The sequence below is a fragment of the Ochlerotatus camptorhynchus genome, unplaced genomic scaffold (assembly GCF_037179485.1).
Source record: "Ochlerotatus camptorhynchus isolate MF236.1 unplaced genomic scaffold, CSIRO-AGI_Acam_v1.1 ptg000151l, whole genome shotgun sequence".
NCBI classification, from domain to species: domain Eukaryota; kingdom Metazoa; phylum Arthropoda; class Insecta; order Diptera; family Culicidae; genus Ochlerotatus; species Ochlerotatus camptorhynchus.
Window position 1 is genome coordinate 1307973 of NW_027040641.1, and position 9181 is coordinate 1317153.

Consider the following 9181-nt stretch of genomic DNA (forward strand, 5'->3'; position numbering starts at 1 on the left):
ACCATTTGTTAACTTGCCATATTCTTTTTGTTCACTGTTATAGTAGCACAATTTTAATTTGTAGTCCATTGTTCCTTGTAACAAAACACTGTTGTAGATGTCCGGTCAACTGCATGTACAATCGTGATCGCGTGTGAGAAGAGACTGATTGGTCATCTCCTACCACGAGTAGGATGAAGGCGAGATGAATTTAGCGAAAATGAAGTAGTAGAACGAATTCACCCCTGGTGTTAACTGAAACAAATACTCATAACAATTTGATCACACGTGCTCAATTATAGTAATTTTCTTAAAGAAATTTTAGCTTTTAGTTTGCCGATGATTTTAAAGTGTTTATAGAGTTTGAATGTTTTTTTTATTGAATTTTAACTGCTTCGCGTAGCGATTAGTATATGTTTATTTTAACTGTTTGGTAACTACCTGTCAGCTTTGAAAAGGATATTTGTACGTCTGTGTGGGATTAAATAATTACTCTGGTTTACTTCCTAAACCAGATCACTTATTTAACCTGGGCGGGGGGATAGTGTAACCGTTCTGTTACAAAGGTTCAATACAATATTTTAAATATGCACCATGTGATCGAGCATTCAAATAAACTTGTGTAACACTTGCGGTGAAACCCACTGGGCAGACGACACGGCCATGCTTAACGGCCGACTGTTGAATAAGGCGCGCATGGCCGCGGCAAAATGGTGACACGGAGTCACGGGTGATGAGCTGAAGGGTTCTGCGATGCTTAGAGAACGGCCATCGTTCACTTTATCTCAGGCGAGCGTGTAGACCAGAAGTGTCTGTGGAATACATTTTAGCAGAATACAGTGCGAGTAGTGAATCAAGGTGCAGTGGAAATCACCAATTCAGCTGATTCAGGACCTTTCTTTTCAACCAATCAAATGGTTTTCTGGTTGGCGAGTCAAGGACCGCCATTGCACGCTACGGTCTAGGTGACATTGAGTTACCTTGACCTAACCGTAAAGGACATCGTTCTCGGGCTGAAGGCCCTAAACACCAAGGAGAATTTCCCTTCCCGGTTCGACAGAGGGCGGCCTTGCCGTCGTCGACCGGCTTCGTCAGAAGGAAGCGCCTGTGCATCGGAACCATCTCCACAAACCGCTATACCAGCCCGGTAAAACCAACCCGCCATCGCACTACGGCCGACGTTCGGTCAGCCTCGCTTCGTCCGTCATTGTCGGAATTGTACCGGAATTTCACCGAGCGGTGGTACCGCCATCTTGCCGACAAGATCGGCCTTTAAGGATCTTTCCGGAAACACAGCGAGCGCTCGTTGGTCTGCAGTCGTCGTAGTCGCCATCGTCATCAAGGGTATGTGCCAAGAAAATCGAACACAATCCACACTATCGGTAATTGGAGAAATACAGTATTTAAATTGATCCGCGTTGTGTTTCAGTTTAATTGAAAGCTTGAGTGCCTTTTCATCCGCGTAGCCCCTCCAGTTTGCCCAGTAGTGCGCCGACTCTGAGACACAGTTCAAGGAGTCTCGTGCTGCTGAGTTGTTGTCGGGCAGAACATTAGTTTCAAACTACTGATCTGATGGTTTTTGTACAGCCACTTAATTCGCCACAGTACGCCTTCCAACAGTTTTTTGGATTTTCTTCAGGTTCCGCTTGACGATGGCCCAATATTTTTCAATTGGGTGAAGCTCTGGCGTGTTGGGAGGGTTCTTATCCTTGGGCAACACCCGCACGTTTTTGGCGGCATATCACTCCATGACCAGGATGCCAAATCCGGCCACGGAACCATCGTGTTGCTTCAGGAAAGGCAGCAGACGTTTTTTCAGACACTTGTTCACGTAAATTTCCTGGTTGACGATCCCGGTTGCAATGAAAATGTCGTTTTCATGTCACATGTACAGATAGCCTGCCAAACCAGATATTGCTTAGCGAACTTCGACAGTTTCATATGCTTTAAAATGTCTGTCACCTGCCCAGGAAGCTGTTTGAAGTCTGTTTGAATTTCGAGTAGTTAGGATTTTCGCGATGCGCGTGCTAAGTTTTGATGCGTTGCTTTTCTTGCTTGGACTCCATTTTGATAACTGAAGAGCAAATGTCAAATTCAAAATAGAAGCATTATTCTGCACGCACACTCCTACACAATGATGGATGTTCAGGTTTTTTTAAATGCTCGATTAAAAGAAATGCGTCAAGTTTAAGTCGAGGGGTGTTCAGGTTTTTTAAATGCTCGATTAAAAGAAATGCGTCAAGTTTAAGTCGACCAAAGGTTGGTCGTAGCCCCGTAATGTGGGTAGATCACCTTTTCGTGGTACGTTACGGGATGTAAGATCTACCACCGATTCCTAGTCCTGACTAAAGAGCCTGAATTTATAAAGAGGCGACATCTTATCCATTTGACAGGTCTTCTGCTCGATTGGAATGACTTTCCCTATGACTTTGACAGATAATCGATTGTTCCAATTTTGACATGTCGTCTCTTTATAAATTCAGGCTCTTTAGTCCTGACTACTTCAAACTAGAGGAATAGGATTTTTCAGTTATCCAAGGAACACATCTTAGTCCTTGTTACTTTTTATGCCTTGTTGATAGTGACAAGACTCGGCTTTGTCTACCGAGGATGATCTTTAAACAAGGAAAAAAATGAGTTAGTTGTCTTCATCTATGTGATTCCTAATCTTCTATTCGTTGTTCCCTAGTTCCTGACTAGGGGAACAGGATTTTTCAGTAATCCAAGGAACACATCTTAGTCCTTGTTACTTTTTATGCCTTGTTGATAGTGACAAGACTCGGCTTTGTCTACCGAGGATGATCTTTAAACAAGGAAAAAAATGAGTTAGTTGTCTTCATCTATGTGATTCTTAATCTTCTATTCGTTGTTCCCTAGTTTGAAGTGGTTAAGACTAGGGTTCTGATGCATGGTCATTATCGGTGTCATACCTTAATTTTGTTGCTAAGGAATCCAATTTTGATTGACAAAGGGGCGCGCCTTTGGAGGGTGTTTCAACACTCCGAAGGGTATAAATAGCGGGACCTTTCAATTAGAGTCGGATCCTTGCGATAAATGCAAGAGTGACAACTGTAAAAAAATCGAATACTTCATCATTTCTCAATAGTGATGGAGTAATACGACATGCACTAAACTAAGGACACGGGATATACTACAATAGATCAATTTACTGGTCGCAGTAGTGTTAGGTCCCGAACAGAGAAAAAAAAAAGCACCCTTTAGACGTAAATATTTAAAGCTGTAACGCAGATAAGGAATAGCATTAATCTGCTTGGAAATGTTTGGCACTAGTGTCATTTTGTTTAACTTTGCAAATTTTTTACTGATCCAATTTATTTTCGTCCGAATCTCATCAGGATAGCAGTTGTTTCATTTACAAACATATTTGATTGCCTATGTAAAATTGCTCCATACTGCTACGAAATGCCTAGGGAGTTTTGTGAGGCCTTGATTAATGGATTTGAATGCGATTCAAATCCCCAGTATGTTCGTATGTGCATTGACTTAATTAATCTTTTCGTGTATGCAGCATAATAAACCATCAAATGAGTTTTTAAAATGCACCAAAATAGTAACGAACATACGATTTAACAGATAAAAAGATAAAAAGTCAACCGAAAAGCATTGGGCTCGATCAGCCGGAATAGTGGTGGGTGAAAGCGGTTGAATTCAAGATCAATATTTACTAATTGTAAAAGTATGTCAGCAAATAGTGTAAATAAATACTGGGAAAAGATAAACAGACAAATACAGAATCAACAGGGCTTTCGTTCATTCGTTATACACACATCAGTGAATGTTCGTTCTTGTGGCTCTCTGCGGTGACGGGAATCGAATGTTTGATGTCACAGAGCACAGACTGTGTGTATCTTACTAGGTGGCTGTCTGGCTGATGGATTAACATGTTATCTTTCAGCGGCAAGCGTGTTATAATTCCTAGCGGATCAGCACGTTTTTAAAAATCGAGGGAGCCAAAATATATCATTGCATCGGCCGGGAATCGAACCCGGGCCGCCCGCGTGGCAGGCGAGCATTCTACCACTGAACCACCGATGCTGTGTTATTTTTTGACATCCAGAACGCAATTTAGTCTGTTTTTTATTTAAAAATAATGTAATTACTGAAAGTAATTTGGATCAAAAAAATACACCGAAAAACATTCCACAAATATCATACATTAATTCCGCAAAAATAAACGCAGATGCACGGAAAATTAACTCGCACACTCTCCGGTCCATTCGCATAAGCCGAAGGAAGCACTACAATAGCACACATCAATGGAGAGAATAGGCATCGCAGGAGGACACATGAAACTGCCTTGCCTGCATGAATAATGTATGCTTGTTGTTTACTCCGAATGTCACCCTCGTCAAGTTGTTAAATTTTGTTTGTTGTTTATTACAATCCGGGAAGAAGAGCTCGCTCTCTTTCTCTCGTTTTCTCTCATTGTGTGCGGATGAAAGAGTATGAAAAATATTCAAGAATCGACTGTATTGTATTGTATTTGGCCGTCCGGCAAGTAAGAGGGACTATTATAATGGATTTTTATTTGGTATATTGTGAATGTGTTCAAGAGAGAGGGAGCAGGATGGATCTCAACAGGAAAGGCCTATATGAAATTAAGGGTATTCTTTAATAGCGACGTTGTTTTGTGATGATAAAAGATTATAAAGAGTGGGATATGAAATGCACTTATATGTATACTCGTTCTAGAAATGTGTACATTCTCATTAGAATATGTTTGAATATGCTCAATAAATTCTGTACAACTAATAAAATATTATAATCCAGTTCCCTTAAACTACTCTTGTAACGTCAGAAGCCAACTGCCTTGGGATGCGGCCCAATTCTGAACATCTAATTTCTTAGCCCTCTATGATCACGCTACTACAAATGTCATTCATCAGCAGCACCGCACAATAAAGGCAATCATAGCGTGACGTTAAGCCTGTCAATAATTATTCATATGAATGCCAAGACGAGAGTGGCAGCCAGCCGCTGCGCAATGGGATGAAATGACACCGTACCTAAATAGGAAAAAAAATTCGTCGAATAAATGAAACTCATATTGGAAGCAGAAGAATAATGAGAAAAAAGCGTCTCTAATTCGAACACGCATTATATTGCTTTCTGAGCAAAGACTGATCTCAAGGTGGAGTTTATGGAGATTATGCTTGTACTACAGATTTAATAAATAGGGTTTAGATTATATGTTGGGCCCACTAAGCTCAACCCTCACCTAACCTCTCTTTTTCAAGTAAATTTTTGCACAAAATGGAATGTTTCTATTTTAGATTTAGAGATTCTAAATTCAACCTATGAAATTCAATTTCATCATAACGCATTGAAATGTCATTGGATTTTCTTCGTCCTTCGGATGAATGTAAAAATGGATTTGCTTGGAAGCAATACTTTTGTTTTTGATAAAAATGGGAGCAAATATTCATACTTTGCGTTCCTCAACACTTTGTGCTGTAGCTTTTGAACTAAAGTATCGCACCGTAGAAATCATAGATGTATGTTACGTTTTCTACTCGATAGGCCCCACTACAGAAATGTATTTTTTTTTCTTGTTCATCTTCCTGACATGCGACGGAATAATTGTTGGCGATTTGAGTCCAAAATGGAATAGCCTTATTTATCCTTCTAAGGTGAGGCCCATTTAGAATTGGAACACAAACAAATGCGCATATTTCGGATATAGATTAACATAGTAGAAACCTGTTTCAACTTAAATGTTGGAATTTATGTGTTCTTTAATAGAAAAAATAAACAAAAAAATAAGTATTCATGACGATTCCGAAGAAAATTTCGGACTTTTCCCGGAATACGGCTCATCAACCGGCGCACATTATTCTCATCCATCGTTTTGGCAAATTTATTCCATTTGGTTTTCAATTCATTTATGTTTTGACAACACTGCCATTCTCTTTCAGTTTCCGCTTTCCATCTGGGTTGATTTCTTTCGGAATAAACTGAATCTCGTTGGTTTCATACCACTCTAGCACAGTTTTACCATAGAGGTAACTCTAAGACTACTGGGTCCCGAAGAAAATCATTATTATTTTTGGCTCACTCAGTACCAGAACAACGGTCCCAAGCAGTCCCAAGCTATTTCACTCACCCCTGCATGTTCTGCATGAATCCACACACCCCTGATGTTATCTGTCAAACTTTCATAGCGAATCAAAACAAACATAGTGTAGTAATAGAATTTCAACTAGAATAGGGTACGTTAATCGTTTGCTTGGGACCAATAGGCTACTAAAGTGGTGAGCCAATTTAAAATCGTTAGTTTCGTATTGATTGTTGGTTTTACCATAGAGGTAACTCTAAGACTAGAAGATCCCGAAATAACGTGCTCAACTTTTTGGCTCAGCTCTGGTACCCTCTTCGGTCGCAAGCTAATCGATTCACCCCTCGAAACATAGGAAAAACCAATAACCCCTCATTTTATCTGTCAAACTTTCATAGCGAATCAAAACAAACATTGCGTAGTACTAGAATTTCGACTAGAATGGGATACGTTAATCGTTTGCTTGGGACCAATAGGCTAGTCAAGTAGGGAGCCAATTTAAAATCGTTAGTTTCGTATTGATTGTTGGTTTTACCATAGAGGTGCACCCCTCGAAACATCCACGAACCCCTCAATTTATCTGTCATACTTTCATAGCGAATCAAAACAAACAAAGTGTAATACTAGAATTCCGATTAGAATGGGGTACACTTATAGATGTACTTGGGACCAATAGGCTAGTCAAGTAGGGAGCCAATTTAAAATCGTTCGTTTTCACCGGTTGATTTTACTGTAATGACAGCTGGCAAGATCTGGCCAAAACATGACAGGTTGCTTGTGGGATCAATATTCGCTTTTGGAGACATTCCGTCCTGTAAATCTCTGAATTGAATGTCTTATCCTGGAACCTATCAAATACGTTGTTTTTGTACATAATTTCTTTTAGTTTTTACGGAGTAACTTAGTTAAATTATAAAAAAAAATTAATTGAATTGGAAATCGAATTTATCCACTTCCTGAACATCCCTATTCCCACCCTAAATGACATAACAATCTACGCACTTGCAAATGGGTTTACGCAAGTGTGCGAGTTATAAACGTCAGAAAGGTCAATAGGTGACCGAATTTGAATCGCCGTAGAAATAGCAAGGGGGGGAGGTGGCTGTCAAATACGAACAATCGTCGCCTACCTCGCATAACTGGTTCTAAACGTAAACATGCCATAAGAAACCTACAGCGTTTGTTTACGTTTGGAACCAGTTTCATACAAGTATGATCAGTAGGCTGATTTGACAGTACGCCCCCCCCCCAGAGAAATAGTGGCTAAAAGTTACTTTTCCATTCGACAGTGAACCTTTTAAATCCCGAATAAACCTACCCGTGTGTTAAAAAGAGGTTGGAAAGCCGGTAATGGACATTCCGAATAATAATATCGTTCCGTTTGTTCCTTCTGCCGTCCGGATACGAGCTTGAGGAGCGGCAAGACTTGAAGGTGCCGGAGCGAAATTCATCAACCCCAGAAGCCGCCATTGGAGAAAGTGCCGGTGTACTCGGTGAGTCATCATCGTCATCCGGATTGTGGACTCTCTGTATTTCGTCCATCGGATTGCTTCGCGAAGGCTGCCCAGTTTTGAAGCCAAAGCACGGAGAAGGAGGGTTTGTCCACGTCGGCCACGCTATAAAGATGTCCGTCGGTAAGATGATGCATCGAGAGTAGATCGGTAAGGTGCCATGCAATCAATCAAATATGAACATAGGACGCATGTAAAAACAAGGAATGCACTATGTTAATCTAAGCTAAAGACTGGAACGCGCAAAAATTGGTCGACAAAAAAATCGTTTCTTTCAGTCAAAATTCATATCAAAAAAATCTTCTTATTTTTATTTTGGTAGTTCAACTCATATATTTAAAGGAAAATGTTCGTTTATTCTGTTTGTTTGCCAAATCCGAACTGCCGTGCCTTCCGCTTAACTCCTTCCATTAAATTTTGCACAGTGGTCTCATCTAGAGTCGGTGTATAATGAGTCACGCCAAGAGTGAAGCCAAGTCTACCTATTGAACTGTCAAACCGGCTACCTATCGTGCAAAGTAAACAAACATTACGATGCTATGAGAGGTCAACGAAAGGTATTGCAATAAAATATAAAATATAATCGAAGAAATGATCATAATCACGCAGTGAGCATTAAATTGTCATGGGATACGTTTGGTAATGATCAGTAATGAGAATTCTACAATTTTTTGAAAAGATAATTTGACAAAATCACTGATATAATGATTTACTACAGCCGCTATTTTTTTTCTCGCTAGAAGTCATTTGAAGTTGATGTAGAAGTCCTCTGTTGCCAAGTGAAAATTAAGGGAATCTTTCGAAAACCGTGATGCGAGTTCAACTGTTTTTCTCTTGGCGTGACTCATAATACACCGACTCTAGTCTCATCAACCTTATTCGCCGCCGAACGTCAGTTAGATTTAAACTGCTGCTCGTTTTCCATGGATTTATTAGTTTTTTTTAGATTCCGTTTGACCAAGGCCCAATACCGTTCGATAGGGCGGAATTCTAGGCTGTTAGGAGGGTTGGGGTCTTTGGGTACCACAACCACGTTGTTCGCATCGTACCACTCGTTTGCCTTTTCCCATAGTGGCAGCTCGCCAAGTCCGGCCATAACAGTACAGGTCTATTATGTTGCTTTAGAAATGGTAGCAGCCGCTTTTCCAGGCACTCCTGGACGTAGATCTCTTGCTTGATGGTTCCCGTAGTAATGAAAATGACGCTTTTTAGACCACACGTGTCTGCCAGACGAGATATTTTTTCGGGAACTTCGATAGCTTGATGCTTTTGAAAATTTCAGCCACCTTCCCTTTTCCTGATGCAGTATAAAACTTCTGTCCCGGAAGCTGCTTGAAATCCGCCATCACATAAGTTTCATCGTCCATGACGACACAGTCGAACTTTGTGAGCAGATTCGTATACAGCTTTCGGGACCGCTGCTTTGCCAACGTGTTTTGTTTGTAATCTCGGTTCACCACCTTCACCTTCTTAAACGTCGACCACCGGGCTCGTTTCTTGGCCCGCTGCACAGTAGTATGGGAGACATTGAGATTGCCAGCGATATCCCGGATGGAGAGGTTAGGATTCCGCTTATATTTCACGGCCACCTTCGTCGTCGCTGCCACGTCCGGAT

The 9181-nt window shown here is 40.7% G+C and overlaps 1 non-coding gene across 1 annotated transcript; it reads right to left on the reverse strand.

Moving 5' to 3' along the window:
• Positions 1-3964: 3964 nt before the first annotated feature.
• Positions 3965-4035, reverse strand: TRNAG-GCC (transfer RNA glycine (anticodon GCC)). The gene has a single exon. It is a non-coding gene; the product is annotated as a tRNA-Gly (tRNA).
• Positions 4036-9181: the final 5146 nt, after the last annotated feature.